Below are 21055 nucleotides of genomic sequence, written 5' to 3' on the forward strand. Positions count from 1 at the left end.
TGGTAGGCTAGTCTAGCCATCTGCCCAGTGAATCTCTTGTGAACAGTGAGGACACAGGCATGTCAGCCATGTTGGCCCAATTGGCTTGTGCAGAGAGCTGCGGCTTAGCAGAAAGCATCTAAAATTTTGAGAGTCAGAAGTCTTGGGTGATAACTGGGCATTTGGCATGTGATCATGCGCAAGTCACTCTGTATCTCCAACTTTCTAAGAGGAGAAACTCACATTGGGAGACCACAGGATCTCAGTCAAGATAGAGAATCATCTCCCCTCCCTCCTCCTCCCCCTCCCGTCCCCCTCTGCCTCTTTCTTCCTTTCCTCTTTCTTCCTTGTCTTCTTCTCCCTCTTGGGTCTGTAAGTTGTGTATGTCTATCATTCCAGCATAAAGGCCGGGAAGTCGCTCAATTTGTCAGTCTGGGCCACATAGAAAGGCACTCTCTCAATCCTGACTCTCCCTAGTTCAAAAAGTTTTAAAGATAAAGAGTGCTTTAATGAAACATTTTAAAGTAAGAAAGAGCAATCTTCTCTAGCTAGGTGAATGTGTAGACGCCTATTATCCGAATACCTGGAGGTAGAGGCAAGAGGATGGGGAATTCAAGGCCATCCTTGACTACACAGTAACTTCATGGCCAGCCTGTGTTAGGAGACTGTGTCTCAACAAAACAAACCAACTGAGGGGCTCAAGAGATGGCTCCAGGGTTAAGAGCACTTACTGTTCATGCAGAGGACCTGGGTTTGGTTTCCAGCATTCAAATCAAGTGGCCCAAGGGATCTGACACCCTCTGGCCTCCATAAGTTCATACAGACATACACATTAGGATTTTAAAAAAAACTTTGTAAAAAGCTGTTTGGAGAAAAAGTTCATTATCTTATTCTCTGGAAGGGAAGTTCTCCTCCTGACCAACTGGACAGAAGCCAAAGTGGATTGGGGGAAGTGACCATGGCCTTGATCTGTGGTTTGATGGACTTCTCTGGAATCACTCTTTGGAGAGGTGCTCCTCCACAGAGTTCTGTGGTATCTGCAGCTTCAGTACCCTCTGAGAACTTATTAAAATGCAAATGCTAAGACCCCACCGCTGACTGCTCTGAATCTGGAGGCTGGCTGAGCCCAGCAAAGTGCTGGTCAGAACTGCCTCTCAGCTAAAGGGCTTTCTCTCTGTGGAAGTCTATCTCTGTAGCTATCCTGTCCTTTTGCTCTGTAATAAAGGTGTCTCCATTGTAAGGTTAGCAAACACTCCCCTGCCCTGGGTGAACTGGAAATAGAGCTATTTCTCTCTAGCTAGGGGCTGCAGTGGGAGATGGCATCCTGCAAAGGAGCCTTCTCCCTCTCTCCAAGTTTAATGCCCTGCTCAAATGTCTTTAATTTTCTTGTCAGAACAGACAGGTTAAATATCTCATTTGCCCGCCGGGAGCATCTCCTTTGCAGCCCAGCCCGCTAAGCTTGTGTGGTATTAAAGACATTTTAAGAACTGATGCTCTTTTGTTTCTTTCAGAGAACCAAGGAAAGAGTAAACATGTTATTTCTTCCCTTTTCCATTTAAGTAAGTCTTTCCTTCAGTTCTAAAAAGCTTCTCGCTCGGGTGGGTCTGCGTACTTACATTAATCCCATCAACTTTCTAGTCATGCATTTTTGGAGGAGACATTGGAAAATAATCTCCCTGCTTCTTCTGCTATGCTGGAACCCTATCCAGTCCAGCTAAAAGCCATTTCTGCATAAAAATCCCATCGTCTTTCAGTCACACACATGGTGGGGAGAATGTTTGCTTGTTAAAAGCGTAATTGGTTAATTTGTATGATGCGGGTTCCATTTCTTTCTCTGCTTGGTTTATAAGCAGTGCTGCTCAGCGGGAGTTTCTGGGATGGCACATCTGTATTGTCCAATACAGCTGCTGACCACAAGTGGAGCTCTTGGAACAGTGTGTGCCACTGAAGAACTTAATTTGAAATGTTGTCTACATTTACTAAAGTGTAAAAATTTAAAACCACATGTGGTGAGTGGCCCACCATTGTAGACCATGTAGTACTATATAACCTATGTACAGGAAAGAGAACAGCCTAGCTCTCAAATGCAGCTACACAGGACCCGTGTACTTGGGAAGAAAAGGGACATACATAATGTACCTTCCTCACCTCAGCTTTAGGGGACAGCATAGCTGGCCATTGAGGACCCAAGCACAGCTGGAGGAAAGACTAGAATCCACATCTGGGAGAGCCTGAGCCACACACATGGGGAGTGACAGGGTTGGATGCTCAAATCTATTAGGCTACACAAATTCTGAGTCTCCAGGTCTTGTGTGTGGGGGGGTTGACCAGTTGTCTGGTAAGTAAGTGTAAAGGTGGTTTGTTTCTTGGCTTGTGATGCTAGGGGAATTAAGGAGCTCGTGTTAATGGGAGAATACAAGCTGGTAAGTAGGTACTATTGTGAGTGGTCAAAACCTGGAGATTTATGTTCAGAAAAAAAAAAAAAAGACTTCAAGCCAAATGAGGGGGCAGGGCACAGACGTTAGTTGAGAGGGTGTTGGCACCACTGCTGCCATCCATGTCCCTTTAGGCTGTATGTCACTATAGGCTGGGTATAGGGTCAAAAGGAAGGACATGGGTGGGCAGGAACAGACCATAGAGTTTGGGGAGAGTATTTGCAATGAATACAGGAGCTAGTTAGGAGAAGCATCTACACCCACAGATACTGCCTTGAGCAAAGAAGTGGGTGGAGGGTGCCCTGTTTTCTGCAACCTTTCCCTGCCTTTAATGCCTCCACTGGTCCAATCTAGCTACAAGTCTGCTGACTCAGGAGCTGGGAAAATTCATCTCCCAGGTCTTCTCATCAGACAGACCACAGTAAGAACAGGGGAGAGTTAGCTGTGTGTAGTAATGAGAGTTCTATTGGTCCATCAGCACAGACGTAGAGAGGTCCCTTTTCGCTGCTTCCAACTCTAGCTCTGTCTGGTACCACCCTCTCATGGGATACCCAGCTCAGACTCTGTCTTTGGAAGGGCATGTAAGCTATATGGATGGAGTAAGGCACAGGTCTCTTAGAAAGGATGCTGCAGAGCAGAGTTAAACCGTGGCAGTGGCAATGGGTTGAAATGAACATTTTCTAAATTGCGGCAAGATGCAAGAACATCACTCCAATCATTTTAAAGTTCAGTGGCTTTAAGCACATTTTTCATTATCAGCAGCCAGTCTCCAGAAGCCTTCCTTACATAAAACTAGAACTCTGTGTGCATTAAACACCACCCTGTCTTCCCCTCCTCCACCCACCCCAGCATTCCGACTATGCTTTCTGACTCTGTGAAGCTGAAGACTCTTGCTACCTCTGAACTGAGACAGCTCTGAAGTGACCGAGGTCTTGTAATTCAGTCTTTATAGGAGAATGTTCCAGAAATTTAAAACAAAATAACAAAGGACGACTGTGGCTGGATTTTTCTTTTCAGAAGCAGAGGGAAAGATGCTCAGAGAGGCTAGCTGCTGGGGTGGCTCCCTGGGGTGGAGATTCTCAATGCCAGATGTTACAGCCTTCTTTCTGTGGCTTCCGCAGGATTTGTGGACAAGAGGATTTGAAAAGAACCCAAGACCTTCTGGAGTGGAATACATGGTCTCCCTTGTTCCACCATGGAATTAGCAACCCAGTCCCTCCGCACACACCCCCTTCCTCCAGCTCAGTCACCACCCGCCCAGAAGAACCCTGTCTCCCTTCCTGCTTCTTAGTTCAGCTGCCATCGAGTGGACCTAAAGGTGTGACAGGGAGGTGACTCTATGCCAAGTACAACTGTTTACATATGTGGAACATGCTTAGGTTTGAAACAACCAGAAAGGCTTTCTAGATCAGGACCTGGAACAGCATAAACATTTCCTACAATGAAAAATCCATTTCTACTATTCAAGTGAAAATTTATAACAATTCTGGGATAAGGTGTTAATAGATTTGGCCATATGGTTTAACTCATTGAATATATAAGGAAGTTGAGTCTGAGGGAAGGATAATCTACAGGCTCAAAGACTCACCGCTTGCTAGGGCTAAAGTTGGGAGCTGACTTCAGGTCTTCAAACTTCAGCCATTTCATCCCCACACCCTTTGCAGGAATGGTTCCAGAAGTTTCTGGTGAAAGACAGCTTGGGTGTGTTCCTTTCCAGAGGTTTTTCATAGAACCAGGGAACAAGCAGAGACTTGGGCCAATATGGACAAGGATTCTGGTGCTTTGGTTGTGTTCATCAGTTGGGAAGTCAGCGCCTACTTAAGTCCAGGAAGCTCTAGGTAGCATCTACAGGGCTTGCTGAGGTAGGTTAGGTGCCCTTTCTGCCACAGACGACACAGGTGGCTGTGTGTCTACTTGTAACCTGCCTTGTGAGTGAGCTTCTCTCCAGGAGCCAGTAGAAACAGTCCAAGTTGCATAAGAGGATTCTGCAAGGTAGTGTCCCTTATCTGTTTTATTTAAGAAAACTCCTGTACCAGAGCCTGAGTATGTCCCTGTTCTAGGTGACTGTGTAGGAACTAAAATCAGTGACAGGAAAGAAGTGATGGTAGGACCACACCCAGCTCTGGGTCTTACAGTAGAGATGATGGAGCTCTGTGAAATTTATCTGGAGTTATTTGCAGTGAAAAGACAAGATAGTGTCCTGTTGTTGGCCAGTGTTCCCATCTCTATCCCCAACTCAGAGTTTGAACACAGCCAGGATGCTTGCCAGGGTACTCTGCTTGTGTCCAAAGAACATGAAATGTCTGCGTTGGAGGGGACCTCAAAGACTAGGCCAGCTCTCTCATGTTCATGATGGAAACTGAACCTAGCCCGAGGGCATGTAGCCACTACTTGGCAAGGGAAGGAGTTGAATGGAGCCTAGGCTCCACCTGGGTGGAAGACTTCAGACCATCTTCTCTGGAGGAGCATGGCTGCCCTAGCATGAGTCTGAATCCACTGTAAGCTAATAGGTTCCACTTGTAGCAGCTGGTTACCAGCCCATGATACTGATTTCAACCTGTTTCCCAACAAGGCCTGTGGATGCCAAGGTCTGACTGCAAATCCCCATGCAATGTTCAATATTAACAAAGATGTTCAGAAGTCTTTCTGCACATTAGCAGAGAGGGGTTGTTCAGGGCTTCTAGGACAGAAATTAAATTAAGACTCTACCTATGAAGTAAGGGAGGCAGACTGGACTCTTGCCTTTAAAGGACTCACCCTTGACTGGACCCTAATTAGCAGGATGAGTATATCTGAACACGATTTGCCTTGTCTATGTACAAGACCTTCAGGGTAGGTAGGTTTGGGGTAAAGATGCTTTTGTTACATTTTAAGAATGAAATTAAATAAAAGTTAGCTTTTCAAAAAATTTAGAACAGCTTTAGATTTGTGAAAAATGGTAAAGTTAGCCAGAGGGCTCCCGGTGGCACACAGCAAGCATTTCTTTATTGTTTCCATATTGTCCAATATCTTCAGTCATAATATGGGCTATATGATACATATTATATACTTCTGTTATCCTGCTCCATATGATGCATCTGCCCTCATCAATAACCAATATTTACATAATATTAATTACAATTTACACTGCACTCAGATTTCCTTCATTTTTGCCTAACATCTCTTTTTTTGCCCCCAAGAATCCTGTCTGGATACCATGCTGTGCTCAACTGTCCCATTTCCTTAGACTCCTAGTGACTGTGGCAGTTTCCCAGGCTCTTGTTATTTCTTAGGACCACTTGACAGTTTTGAGGAACTCTGACTGGCTATTTTGAAGAGCATCCTCTAATTCATGCCTGACATTCTTCTTGCAGGGGGGAAGAGCACAGAGGCAAAGCGCCATTTTTCTTCACCTGGCATTGGGGATTCAGGCTATAATGACAATCACTGGGGATGCTGACCTTGTTGTCTGCCTTGAGGATTGTGCTGGCCAGTCTTATGTCAAGTTGACACACAAACTAGAGTCATCAGAAAGAAGGAAACCTCAATTGAGGAAAAGCCTCAGTAAGACCTGGTTATAATGGCATTTTCTTAAGTGATTGATAGGGGAGGGTGCAGTCCAGTGTGGGTGTGGCCACCCCTGAGCTGGCAGTCTGGTCTTGGGTTCTGCAGGTTGAGCAAGACACAATGAGCAAGCCAGTAAGCAACACCCTCAGTGGCCTCTGTGTGAGCTCTTGCCTCTGGGTTTCTCTCCTGTTTCAGACCCTGTCCTGACTTCTTTCAATAATGGGTTATGCTATGAAAGTGTAAGCCAAATAAACCCTTTCCTCCCCAACTTGCTTTTTTGGCCATGGTGTTTCATCACAGTGAAAGTAACCCTGAGTAAGACAGGAATGCTGGTAAGATTGCTTCGTTATAAAGTTGCACAAGGGAGTGGGAGGTGTGTGTGTGTGGGGTGCTCTAGAAAGTAGCAGAAACCTGGGAGGTGAGAGAGACTCTTAAGGCTCAAAGGGAAGGACCTTAGATGAAATGTCCTATATCGGGGAGAGGGAACTTGTAGAGCCCCCTCCAGCAGAAAGACAGGATATGAAGTGGAGGGATGGGGTTGCCACCCCATAGTCAAAAACTCTGACCCAGAATTGTTCCTGTCCAAAAGAACTGCAGAGTTAGAAATGGAGAAGAGACTGAGGGAAAGGCCGTCCAGTAACTGGCCTAACTCGGGATCCATCTTAAGGGGAGGTTTTAAAGCCTGACACCATTACTGATGCTCTGGTGTGCTTACAGACAGGATTCTGAGAGGCCCACCAAGCCACTGAAAGAGTCAGGTGCAGATACTTACACTCAACCATTGGACTGAAGTCAGGGACGCCAGTGACTGAATTAGGGAAAGGCTGGAAGAAGCTGAGGAGGAGGGTCACCCCATAGGAAGACCAGGAGTCTCAACTAACCCAGACCCCTGACATCTCTCAGACACTGAGCCACCAACCAAGCAGCATACACTAGCTGGTCGACACATATATAGCAGAGGACTGCCTGGTCTGGCCTCAGAGAGAAGACACACCTAACCCTTGAGAGACTTGAGGCCCCAGGGAGTGGGGAGGTCTGGTAGGGGTGGAGGGAACATCCTTAAATAAAAGTAAATAAATAAATAAATAAATAAATAAATAAATATGCACAACCTGCTTCCACATTTCCCCCTTTCCTTTTGTCTTTTTTTCTTCCCTTTCTCCTTCCTTCCCCAACTCTCTTTTCCTCTTCCATCTTTCCCTTCTGTGCCCCCACACTGTCTCTCTCCCCTGCCTCTCATTTTGGGACAGGGGTTTGCCTGTAGCCCAGGCTGGCCTAGAACTTGTGATCTTCCTATTTCAGCCGATACTGCAGTTGTATGCCATGACACCTGGCTCCTGTTGGACTTTTCAGGTGGAACTTACTAAGCGCCGCCCACACTCCCAGGGCGAGAGACCAGGCTCCCTTTCCTTTCGGTGGAAGATTTGCACAAGTCACGTGGAATTCTTTAGCCTGATTGTTTCCTTTCTTTCGTCCTACTTTAAAATGTATTTTGTATTATTTTCTATTTCAGCAGGGGTCTCCTTGCTAACTTTCATCTTCTTGTCAGTGGTGATGCATGAAATAACGCTGGCACCATGTAGCCCTGGTGAGACATGCTCCATCCTAGATGTTAATTAGCATGGGACAACTTACCAGTGCTTCTTTGGCACAAGCATCCCGGGAAGCAGACTGTGTCCTGGGATCCTTCCAGCATAGCTGAGAGGGAGCCACAGCCCAGTGGCATTGCATTCTGCAGGAAGGCCCTACCTCCAGGAGGCAGGAAAGGAGAGAGCTTCCTAGACCTGGTGCAGGCCCTTTCAGGAGACCTGTCTTTGCAGAGCCAGCAGCAGAGGGAGCAAGAGTGCACGGCAGCTAGCAGCTGGGAAGAGGACAACTTCAAGCTTCCAGGCGCCCCTCAGGGTCCTGGCTCCAATGGCTCTTTGCAGGACTGACCTTAATTTTGTACTCCCCCCCCCCATGAAGGCTTCTCAGATCTCCCAAACTTAAGGTTCCATTCTGTGTTATTAATGAATGAGAAAGTAGAGCGTGACCATGGCCCTTTAATAAAGTTGTGGTAACTGCTTAAAAATAAAATGGGAAAGCTCTCCACTCTCCTTGGTAACCCAGTGTCCTAAGAAAGGCATGGACCAAAGCCAAAATAAGAGACATGGGAGGAGAGAGTCCTAAAGGGGGTGGGGGTGGGAAGAGGGAATGAACCGGTTAATGAGATGGGACAATGAGGAGATGAGGTTAGTGAGGGATGGGGAACCAGGAAAGACTTCCTAGAGGAGGGCTTAGGTAGGGCAGACTGGAGGCAGGAGGCCATCTTGACTTTTTACTTGAAAGACAAAGACCATTTTCATTTTCTTTTTAAAAATGTGTTCTTTTCTCATTTGATACATCTGGATTGCAACCTTCCCTCCCCCGACTCCCCCCAGTCTCTCTTACCTCCCTTCTCTCCCAGATCCACAGCTCCTGTTTCCCTTCAGAACAAAGCAGGCCCTCCCTCCCAGGGATGACAACCGGACACAGCATAACAAGATGTAATAAAACTAGGTATAAACTTTCATATCTAGGTTGGATGAGGCAACTCATTTAGGGAGAAAAGGGCCCTAAGAGCAGGCAAAAGTGTCCACTGTTAGGAGTGCCACAAAATCCCCAAGCTAAACAACTCCATCATGCTTACAGAGGGCCTAGCACGAACCCACACAGGCTCCGTGATTGCCAGATCAGTTCTGTGAGCCCTTAGGAGTCCTGCTTAGTTCATTCTGTAGGCCTTGTTCTCAACCCCTCTGGCTCCTCCAGTCCTTCCTCCCTCTCTTCATCAGGGTTCCCCAAGCTCCAGCTAATGTTTGACTGTGGGGTCTCTGCATCTGCTCCCATTGCTACCAGAGGAAGCCTCTCTGATGATCAGGGCTAGGCTCCAATCTATGAGTGTAGCAGAATATGTCAGGAAGTTTTTGTTGTTGTTGTTTTGTTTTGTTTTTTTGGTCAGTTGTGTTTGGGAAGGGGAAATAGATTTTTCTGGGTAGACTGGGGTGTGTGGGGATGGGAACAGGAGGGGTCAAGTGAAGGAGAAAAGAACGGAGGAAAAGAATATAGGGAGAGATGCCTGAAATGGGGGAGCATCTAGAGGATGACGTGGAAACCTTGTACAGTGGAAACTTCCAGGAACCTATGAGGGTGTCTTAGTCAGGGTTTCTATTCCTGCACAAACATCATGACCAAGAAGCAAGTTGGGGAGGAAAGGGTTTATGCAACTTACACTTCCATACTGCTGTTCATCACCAAAGGAAGTCAGGACTGGAACTCAAGCAGGTCAGAAAGCAGGAGCTGATGCAGAAGCCATGGAGGGATGTTCTTTACTGGCTTGCATCCCCTGGCTTGCTCAGTCTGCTGTCTTATAGAACCCAAGACTACCAGCCCATAGATGGTCCCACCCACAAGGGGCCTTTCCCCCTTGATCACTAATTGAGAAAATGCCTTATAGCTGGATCTCGTGGAGGCATTTCCCCCACTGAAGCTCATTTCTCTGTGATAACTCCAGCCTGTGTCAAGTTGACACAAAACTAGCCGGTACAGAGGGTAACCCTAGCGAGGACTCCTAGTGATGGAGGATATTGAGCCTGAATCTGCCATCTTCTGTAGCCAGGTTAGGCTTCTAATGGTGGGACTGGGACAGCCACCCAGCCATAAAACCTTTGACCCACACCTGTCCCACCTGAAAGATGCTCTGGGACAAAGTTGGTACAGAACTTGTAGGAGTGACCAAACAATGACTGGTCTGACATGAGGCCTACACCATGAGAGGGGACCCATGCTCAACACTGCTTGATGGCCAGGAACTGGAAGCTGATTGGCTCAATGCCTATTTATTATTATTATTATTATTATTATTATTATTATTATTATTACTATACATGAGATCAATGTTGTGTCCCATACTAATGAGTCTTTGATCACTAGGCTTGTCAGAAGTGTTTGTGTTCCTAGGATGGACAAGGGCAGAGGTCACTAGATGGGAGCCAATGCAGGCTATAGCAGGCCCAACCAAACCACTGGGGTCTCAGAGAAAGCTTGGGGGAAGAGGCTGCCAATTGCTTTGCAGGCAATGACAGTCATTAGAGAGCTGATGACACTACAGAAATGTCTGAGACATCTGAGCTGAATGGTTTTTATATGTGAGAAAAGTCATCAGCTCTCCCTTTGGGGGTCTGGGGATAGTTCGGCTAGAACATGAGGCCTATAGAGGGGGGAGATACACACAGGGGCCAGAGAAGTCTCTCTGGATGAGGTCACTCCATACCTACCTCTATGCATTCCTACATACGTTCATGTGTGTATGCATGTACCGTCCATCCACCCTCTCACCTTTCCATTTATCCACAATCCCATATGTCTGTCTGTCTGTCCAGTGCAGGGTACTGGTTAGGTCACATCTTCAGCATACACCAAGCAATCCTTCTCTGATCAGTCCTGGCCCTCAAATCCCTTCTACCTGCACAATCAGATGGTTAAACAATTCTTGTTTGAGTCTCCTGCTTTCTGTGGTCCCCGTGCCAGGTCCTGAAAGGATCAACAATAAACTGAGACAGCCTCATCCTCAGAAACTGCCCCTGGGTTGGAGAGAAGGCCCATCTACTGCGAACATGGTATGACTTGGGATATGAAAATAATTGATGGTACACTAATGTTCACAGTTCACAGCTCTGAGGGACTTGCCAGAGTACAGGTATCCTGAGCTCATATTTCACAGGAGGGGGGGGGGGACTTTGCAGGGACCTCCCAAAGCTGAAAGGATTGAGACACAAGAAGGAAGAGAAACAGTGACTTGCCTGTCTGTCGTGACGGTTACTGTCCCCACCTTTCAGATGACACAATGAAGGCACACCAGGTCAAGCTGCATGTCTGATGCTGAGTGGCTGGTTGTGTTCTGAGGTGTGGTTGGGGAGGGGTGTGCCTGGTCATGTGACCCTCCTGGAAGAGCTTTCTGGAAGCCCCACTGCCATTCTTAAGGTTCAGAAGCAATGCTTGATCCACTAGGAAGTAGGTTTCCATTTCTGGGTTGTTGTTGACTCAGTCTCTGTTGCCATTGCCTTGTATCTCCCTTTCCATCAAGGAAGGAGGATGGGTGGGTGAGGTTGTTTACCACTGTGGGTGCTACCTGAGGATATGTGAGCCTTTCTAAAGTATCAGTTTGCTCCTGACCACTACTGAGTTCCTTTGGATTCCTTGAATCTCTCCTCCTTTCCTGTCCTCTCCTCTCCCCTTCCTCTCCTTTGTTTCCCTTCCCTTCCCCCTTCCTTCCCTCTTTCTTCCTTCCCTTTTCCTCTTCTTTCTGTTTTCCCAGATAGGTAAGAGAAGCTTCCAGAAGTCATTTTACTGGATACCACCATGACTTCAGACTCCCTTTTGTTCTGACCTTTCTTGGCACCACCATGACTTCAGACTGAAGTCATGACCTCTCTTGGCCTTAGATCATACCTGGGGCTCTCAGGTATTCAGAGTGACTCCTGAGCCAAGGTTCTCTAGACCATCCTCTGAGTGATGCTTCCCAGGGACAGGAGTCCTTGCCAAGCTGAGTCTGTCCCCAGAAGGGAGTATCTATTTTGTGTGACTTAAAAGAAGTGTGGTACTTGTCTTGTAAGCAGTGACAAATCTCTAGGAAGGATTTTCATGGATTAACAGGTTTGGATCTGGATGTATTAATATGGAGAATCACTTTTCCTTCCGAGTGGGGGCTTGTGGGTTGGTAGGATTCCAAGGCTGCATGTCCTGATTAGAGCGTGTTGTTCAGCTTCTTATAACCCTCCTTGGGACAGGAAGAACCTGTTCTTGGCCATGATGCCTGTTATACTCAAGCTGAGGGCCTCCTGCCATTCCTTAGTGCTCTCAGCAAGAGCTTTGGCCTGACCCTTCCCTCAGGGTCTCTCACATCACTCCTTCCCGTAGATCTTTCCAGACATGTTCCCATCCTGTGCTCTGCTTTTGCATTGTTGGGTGCTCTTGGCACTCAGTTTTGCTCACTCACCTTTCCTCTGAAGATATTCCAGCAGCTTTAGGGGTATGGCTTTCTAGAAACTTCCATATCACCCCTCACTGGGAACCCTTTTAAAGTTCTTCTTGTTTGGGACATTGGTCATCTTTCTATTACTGTAACAAAGCATCCAGAATAACCAACTTAAAGGAGGGAAGGGTTATTCTGGTATGTGATTTTGGATGTCTTAGCCATTGTTGGCTGGCCCTGTTCCTTTTGGGCCTGTGCTGGGACAGTTCAACATGTTGAGGGGCCATCTTGGAGGTTTACAGCTGGGTATAAAAGAGAGAAATTAGGAAGGGTATGGTCCTATAATCCCATCTAAGGCTAAATACCCAATGGCTAGAAGACCTTCTAAGCTCTAGTTCTTAACATTTCTGCCACCTCCCAACAGCACTTGGCCAAGGAGCAAGACTGTAACACGTGGCTCTTTGGGGGGGGGGTCATCTCAGTTCAAAAAATAAATAGTAGCTGGCTTGGTCAGATCCCTTCTCTCCAGTTAGGCCAGGTTTCCTTAAGGAGAAGAATTTTAATGTTGGAAGGTAGGGCTGCAATCTCCTCTTGTGTTTTAGGAGTGTTCTTCTTTGTTGAGTGAAATCCATTGGAAACAGAAAGGGGTTTGGGTTTGGAAAGCTCTGATGGTTAAAATTTTTTTTTAATTAGTTTTAATTTTAACAAATGTTCAAAGTGATAGGTAGTGTGATGGAATTTTCATATATACATTATTTTTGAGCACATGTATGTGTGTGTGGTACACATACATGTGTGTGTTCACATGTGTTTAGATGCATGGCGTGTGAGTGTGTTATGGACCCTGCAGTTGATACCATGTGCCTTCCTTGATCACTCTCCACTTTGTTGATGTGAGGTCTCTCCCTAAACATGGAGTCCACTCATTCTAGTGTGTCCAGCTAATCAAGACACTCTTTGATGTGTGTTCTAGGGATACAAGCTCTGGTCCTTGAGTTTGTGGATCAAGCACTTTATTCACTGAGCTACCTCCCTAGCAGCCACACTCTGTGTAACTCTCCCTTAAGACCTCTTCCTTCCTACCTGATACCCTTTCTAGTTCACAACCAGCACTCCCCACATACATGCTCATATATAAGTGATGAATCTAGGATTTTTATATAATGAGACATGTGGCGGTTGCCTTTCCCAGTTTAACCCAGTTCATTGTAGATGCCATAGTTTCATGGTCTTAATGCCTGAATACATCTCTATTGCATGCATGCACCAGATTTCCTTTACTTACCTATTGATGGACATCTAGCTAGGGTCAATAGATGTGCAGGCATCTCTGTGGCAGGGTATAGAGTCATTTGGGTGTCAGCCCAGAGGAGGGATAGCTGGGTTAGATGGTATGTCCATTTTTGGTTTCTTAAGAGAACGGCCACTTGGGTTTCCATAGTGGCCCCTGACTAGTTTACATCTATAGCAGCAGTAGAGAGGGTTTCTTCTTTATGCATGAACTCCCTAGCTCCTATTGCTCTCTGCTTTCCTTTTTAAATTTGTGTGTGCTTGTGCATGTGTGTGTATGTGCAGATGTGCACTGGCATAGATGCCAGAAGACAACCTAGAATGTAATCCTCATGAATATTGACTGCTTCCTTCTTCGAAACAAGGACTCACACTGGCCTGGAGCTCATCAGTTAGGTTAGACTGGCCAACCAGTGAGCCTCGGGGCTCCTCTCTCTGGTCCCTGTCTCCCTAAGTACGGGGATTCCATGCAGGTGCCACCATGCTAGATCTTTTACAGAGATTCTGGGGATCCAGCTCAGGTCCTTGTGCTTGTGATGCAAGCATCACTGATTAGACCATGCTCCTGGCCATTTGTTTGTTTTCTTGATGTTGTTCTGACTGGAGTGAGATGGAATTTCAAAGCAGATTGAATTGGCATTTCTTTGATGGATGGTGAAGAGTTTCAGTCCTGCCTCGGTCACATTTTGCTTTGGGAACTTGGAGTGGATTCTTATGGCTCTTTGTCATTCATATATCTTGAGACACATTACTTACCCCATCCACGGATGTGAGAATGAAGGTCTGTAACACCTTAGTGTAGCACCTGCCACATAGTATGAGGCTCAGGAGCAAATGGCAGCCAGGGCTATGATCACTAGTGTCTTCCCATGTGCCCTGTGTTGGGCCTGGCCCCGTACTGGCTAAACTGATTAGTTAAACTACTATGGGAATTGCAGCTCTTTTGTGAGGACTTCCCTGTTTCTGTGGCACTAGAGTTTAGACATAGGCTACATATTATTCTTGAGCAAAGAAGAGAAGAGCAGGGGGTGACTTAGAAACATCAGTGAAATTGTAACAGAAGGTCCCCTCCCCTCCCAGCACAGGAAGACTGTAGGGATGACCCCACACATTGATTGTCACTAAGGGACATGCGCAGATCACTCACCTGTAGCACTAGGGGCCCTCTCTTAGCTCCTGGTTAACTCTTTAAGCAACACACACACACACACACACACACACACACACACAAACACACACACACACGAGGCATCTCTATTACCAGGCTTGGAGCAAAGCAATCAGGTCCCCTGCCATTGATGAGTATTGGGAAGTCCCCTCTGGGCCACAAATACCTGCTGCTGCAGTGTTGACCCTCCCACCACCCTGCTGTGGATGGAGCCTCCAGATTGCAGCACAGAAAGCCCCCATTTTCATTCTCACCACCCCGGAGGGAATGGCTGGGGAGGACGAAGTGTGCACAAGAATTGTTATGATGCCAACAGCCTCTTCTACCATCTGGCAGCTGAAGCAACACTCCCGTTTGACGCAAAACAGCAATTTCTGTGCTTTCTGATGGAATAGAGACTCTTAGCACGTGGTGTCACCATAGGGACAACAGTGCTCCTGTAGGGAGTATCCTCCAGGACAGTGCCCACTCCTGAGCAATGATATCTGTGTTCTCATGGAGACTCCATGTGACAGTAGGATCGCTGTCCTGTTCTGCAGGTAAGAAACCAAGGCATAGATATTAAGCACCTTGCCCAGGGTGAGCCCAGGCAGTGTGACTCTTAAGTTCCACTCTCCTTGCCTTTTATTTTAGGGTAATCATCGCTGCCTTTGTTTTAAAGCAGCAAAAAATCATAGTTCAGAGAGGCAAAGAGACTTGCCCCAGGACACAGAGCTAGTGAGGATCAAGGTAGGATCAGAACTCTGGTTGCCAGTGCCTAGCCTGAGTCTGCCATGGAAACTGGATCCCAGTTGATTTTGTATCACCTCCCCTCTCTGGCTGGAGGGGGTTGTTCTTGGAGCAGAGCCTGCAGGAAGATGTGGATCCTGGATGCCACCACAGCTGCTGATGCTGGAGATGAAAGAGGTGGGATGGGCCAGCCCCAAGCCTGGGCGTCCTGCCAGATCTGCCAACATGAACTTATATTTTGTCATCTTCTCCTTTTGCCTGATTTAATGCAACCTTAAATAATAATGGGGCAGGAGGAGGGGGCCTGAGGGAGGAACCAGGATTCTGCATAGCAATCCCATCAGACCATGCATTTCCCTCTGCTATTTGAGAAGCAATTTCTCCTCCGATGTAAACATTGTTTTTAATGATGATTCCAGGCTGAGTGGCACCAGGAGCTGCCTGAGATACTTTCCTCTGGCTCCCCCTGGTCCTTAGATGGAAGCAGAATGGGAGCCTGTAACCATGGCAATTCTCTAATGTTCGTTTTTCATAAACTATGAACATGGGGGAGTCTTGGTCACAGCTTCTTCTAGGAGAAAACAAAGCTCTCCTTTACTGGAAACCCAGGGTAGCTGGAAGAGAGGGGAGGAAAGGAGCAGGGGTCGGCTTTAGCCTTTTTCCTCTTTTTTTTTTTTTCTGTAGAGATGAGTGACATCTAGTTGGTTTAGCTCAAAGCATGGCTTCAGTATGTAAGTTAGAAACAGGCCAGGCCAAGCGCTAAGGGTGCATTTTATAATTTAGTTGAAGGCAAGAGAGAAGGGAGGGAGGGTGTATGCTTCGGATAGAAAGGCCGGAGGAGGTTATGAGGAGTGATGGAGGACTGGATGTTGAAAGAAATGAAAATTATCCAAGCTGCCCAATAAGTCTCAAGACGACCCCTCCCCGTTCCTCCACACACATTGTCACCTTTGCCCTCCCCCTTGCTGCCCCTCCACACACATTGTCACCTTTAGAATCTGAGTTCTGATCTTCTCTGCGTTGTCAGATGGGTGTGAGGTCAGTAGTATATGGTGAGGAATTGTGTACATGAGTGAACGGCTTAAGCCAATCAAATGTTTTTTCTCCTTGAAGGCAGACGTCAGTGAGCTTCCTATTGGGAAGTCATAGCACACAACTGGACCGGCTTGCAAAGAGAATAGGTTTAGGTTTAGTTCACATAGTTTGAGGCTTTGGCCTATGACTCTGTGGCTCTTGCTTTGGGTGAGGTACCACATCACAGCAGGGGTGCACTGTGGAGCAGTGTTCACCTTATGGCCAAGAAGAAAAAGGGAGAGAGGAAGGGGTGGGGTCTCACAATCTCCTTCATGCTCCTAGAGAGTCAGAGAGTGCCCCTAGGCCCAACCTCCTGAAGTCTTTCACTCAGTGACAAACTGAGGACCAGGCCTTTGACATAGAGGTCTTTCTGCAATATTAAAGATCCAAAACTTTAAAATGAGGTAATAAATATATCTCACTCATTATAAATACGATGAAAGCTGTGGATCACACTCCAAAACTGAAGTCATGAAAACGTCATTCAACATGTTCCTTTACGATGATTTTTGTCACTGGCCAAAATTGTTGGTGTCTACACAGAGCACTCCCGAGCCTTGTCGGCCTTCAGATGTCATTGAGCATCTGTAGAGTTGGAGTCTTAGTGAGAGATGGGTCTCTCCTGTGGGTTTTTTTTTTCAATCTGACTGTGAAGGGATGGATCATGGATGGTGATCGTGTCACTAATCCCACATCTTGATAAGACCTTCTTGGTTCCTGTGAACTCTTTGGGAACAAGAAGCTTCAAGCCAATTTCTCTCCAGGAACCACACACAGAGAGGAATCAGATGATCCTGCAGAGAAAGGGCTGCTTGCAGCCCTCAACTGGATGCTTCTCAGCATTTCTGTCAGCCTTGAGGCTTCCACCCAAAGGCCCTCCTGTGCTGGGTGGGTTTTCTTTCGCCATTAGACCCTGCTAGTTCTGGATGGGCATCTCCTCACCCCACCCACATCTCAGCACACTATACCAATGCTTCTCATATTTTGTGTGTTTTAAGAACGGTCCATCTCACAGCACCCTTGTGTCATCAGAGATTAGCACAGTTTGAGGGTCCTGATGCTAGCTTGGATCAGGTGACCCCTCAAGTAATATTCACTTCAATCATGTGAAGAATCCTGTATTTTTCTGAGTTGTCATTGTCTGGGTTGTTAAGGCAATTTTTGCTATAAAGGAACCTAACAGGTAGCATCATGGCTAGCCTTAGATGTCTTCCTGTTGGCTTGTGATGAAAGGAGAAATCCCTTTCACTTACCAAAACCACTCCTCTACCCATGACTTTCTTTCTATATAAACTACTCATTGACTTCCCTGGTCCAAATCTATCATTTCTATTTTGAGTTCTTTCCTTTACACTCAACTGGCATCTCTTTATGGACCTGGTTGTTTCCTGCATTGAATCCTGACTTGCCTGAAGGTAGAGACTAAGTTTAAGTGATCACAGTATCTTATAACACTTTGCATCTAGAGTGGAACTTGATAAACAGCAGATCGAGCCTGTGGGGACAGAGTCACCATCTCTCCCATGCCACATCTTATTGCAACTCTCCTCACGAAAATAGATGACCTTGAATCTGGACTTTAGTTTTGCTTTGGTCAGTGAGATACTCGGAGACAAGACACTACATGATGCTGGAAGAGACTGAGCTTGTGGAGTAGACCTGCCCTTGTTCTCTCAGTCACATGACCCCTGAGTGAGGAGGAGGAGGAACACAGCAGAGCTTCCCCAGGCAACCGGCAAACCTACCAGTGAAAGCAAATGCTGTTGTAAGATGCTATTGAAATTCCAAGGCTGTTTGTCATGTGATGACTGTTGGCTAATACAATTATTAGTCTGAACTGTGACCTGGGAAACACAGGAGGCCTTGAGATTTAATATAAAAGTTACTGGAAACAAAGACATTGAGAGTGACTTCAATAAGTGGTTGCTTATTCGCCAAGTGGAGACTGAGGGAGATGGAGAAGAAATGGATATTTTCCTAAAGCCTTCCTCTATGAGCTAAGCATATTGTTCAGATTCACAGAGGATGACTTCTGTAGGAGGAAAAAGATTGAGATTCTCTGAAAAGTATCACTTTCCCTCGTAGTTATGGGTTACACTGCTTCCTGTTGTGACTTCTATGAGTAACTCTGAAGCCCAAAATAATGCTTGTGGATGCCTGCGAGGGTGTGTGTGTGTTTTAGACACCGATGCCTTTTTGGAAATTAGACATTTCCATCATTCTGCCATGGGATTTCCTGGCATAAGGGGAATTGCGTTACCACTGGTATGAGGGATGGGGTGTGAGGCTAGGGAGCCTGAGTAGGCTAACATCTTTACTGGTGACTTCAGAGTTTCTCATAGTTCACTCTTTTCTAAATCTGGAGGTGCCAGGGATGATGAAGAGCACACAAGGGGGCAATGTTTCTTCTTTAGGAAGAAATCTTTAGTCACATTTAATCCAAACTAACTTTTCAAGGAATAGGGGCTCAGGTTGGGAAGAGAAACTAGTGCATGTGTGTCTTTCAGTAGAGCCGTGGCAAGTCACTCTCACCAAAAAACATCCTCTATGGAGCATCTCCTATGTGGGTACCAAAGCTGTGCCCAAAGTTCTATGGAGATAATGATCTAGAGGGACTAGACCCCAGACAGTCACCTGCGTATGTAAAAATCTGTGACTCTGATGGGGTGTACATGATGCTATTTGCTAGACGAGCAAATAGTAGAACTATTTGATTTGGGCATGTCAGGGAGAAAAGACCATTTCCACAGCTCTATTAGGCCACTCAAATTCATTGTCTTGCTGAGATTGGCTAGATAGACCTAGGGAAGGAAGAAAGGCAAACATCAGAGTGGCTAGAGACTGATGCAATCTCAGCTGTAGCACAGTAAGACTATCCCAAACAGGCTTGAGCCAACATGATGGATCAAGATGGCCTTTACTTCATTATGATGACATTTTCTTACTGCTAGATTTGCAAAATTTTCTGCTACCACCATGTATTTGATATTACTATAGATCTGGAGAATCTTATATAAGGGGAAAATGGAGAGTGAATCTTATCTGTTTCAAGAAATTCAGAACCCATGCCTGAAATCGCCTATCCTGAGTCATGAGGAATTCTCTATTAGATTGCAACAACAACAACAACAACAACAACAACAACAACAGCAGCAGCAGCAGCAGCAGCAGCAACAACAACAACCACACACGAAAACACATTGAAAACACACACTCTTTCCTCTTAATCTACCCTGTATACTCCTGTTGCTTCAGTAACCTTTAAATTAAGCTCTGTTTATGAAGCCCCTTACCCTGAAACCTTTTGGTGACTCCCTTTGGTTTCCCCTAATAAAGCATTTATTTACAATTAGGCTTTCATGCTTGACTCTAACCCCCCTGACTCCCTGGGGCTCTCTGAGTTCACTCCTCATGGGTTTTAGGTTCTGATCTCCCACTATTCCCTAAGCACATCAGAAACTTCAATGTCTTAAAATATTATTTAAGTGTTATCCTATAAAGTAGGCCAGCATTGGTAAACATACAGTTTAGGAGCTTTAAGGACACCCAGCCATGGGATTACATGCCACCATCCTGCCAAGTCTTTGTTTCCCTTGTTTCCCTCACCTGAAGTTCCTTTTCTCACAGCTGGCAATAGAATTCTTCATGCTTTTTGAGGTTTCAATTCAAAGGAATTTGCTAGGAAGCCATACTGGACTGCTCCTGTGCAAATCTGCATCCTGCTTCTGGGTGATGACCTCATGACATTGCGCAAGCTCTCTTAGCTATTTTCTTTCTAGGTTGATAATATTAGTTCCTTGAAGCCTACAATAGAGTCTTGGTCATCTTTGCTCGTGTGTGTGGTTTCTGGCCACAGTGAATCCCTGTAAATGGTGACTGCCGTTGAGGGCTGATGTGGTGACACTGTCATTTAGCCAAGGGAATGGCACACAGGTGTAGAATATAGTGAAAACAAGGAGGCAAAAGAGCTAATGGCAGTGAAGAATGAATTAGTGGGAACGTGAAATGGAGCAGCCGGTGTGGCTGTCAGTGCTCATTCCCTCAAAAAGTTTCCTCATATGAGAGATCAGGGGTGTTGCTTTGTGGTCAGGACATGTGTTTAGCATGCACCAGGCCTGGGGTTCAACCCCAGAAATGCACAGAGATATTAACTTTAACAAAGATCAAAATTCCAATGCATTCCACAAAATAGGTGAGTAAACCAGCCACAAGACAAATAGTCTCTGATTTCACATCTCTGTGCTGGAGTCAAACTCACCAAGAGTCTGTGCCAACCCCTAAGACAGAATTGGTGGCCTGGAACTAGGAAAGAGGGAATATGGAATGATCATTCAGCTTGGGACTATGAAAAAGAATCCATGATAGACTTGGGTAATAATGAAAGTTGCACCCAGTAGGAGTATATTCCTGTCCCTGGGGCTTACATTTGTCAATGAGTAATTTTACATTGTGTACGTTGCCACATTTTTACCACAATATACAATTGCAGGCAACAATGACAGCAAAAAATGAAATTAGTGGGGATAAATCATGGTCTGCACCCAGAATGGCTGCTGCCCATGTTTTCACTTGTGCGAGCTTGAGGTAGGTTAAAGATATGGATGGGGTGAGCAACAGAGATGTCCTGAGCTGCTCGGGTTCTTCCTGAGGAGACAGTGCATAAAGGGTCCTTTGCCCATGGTAGAGGCCCCATCTGAACCTGCAGGTTTGGTGTTCACACAGGGACTGTGCTGTTATTCCTCAGCATTTTCCCTGCCTCTGCCTCTGCCTCTGCCTCTGCCTCTGCCTCTGCCTCTGCCTCTGCCTCTGCCTCTGCCTCTGCCTCTGCCTCTGCCTCTGCCTCTG

This window comes from Mus caroli, chromosome 19 (assembly GCF_900094665.2).
Source record: "Mus caroli chromosome 19, CAROLI_EIJ_v1.1, whole genome shotgun sequence".
NCBI classification, from domain to species: domain Eukaryota; kingdom Metazoa; phylum Chordata; class Mammalia; order Rodentia; family Muridae; genus Mus; species Mus caroli.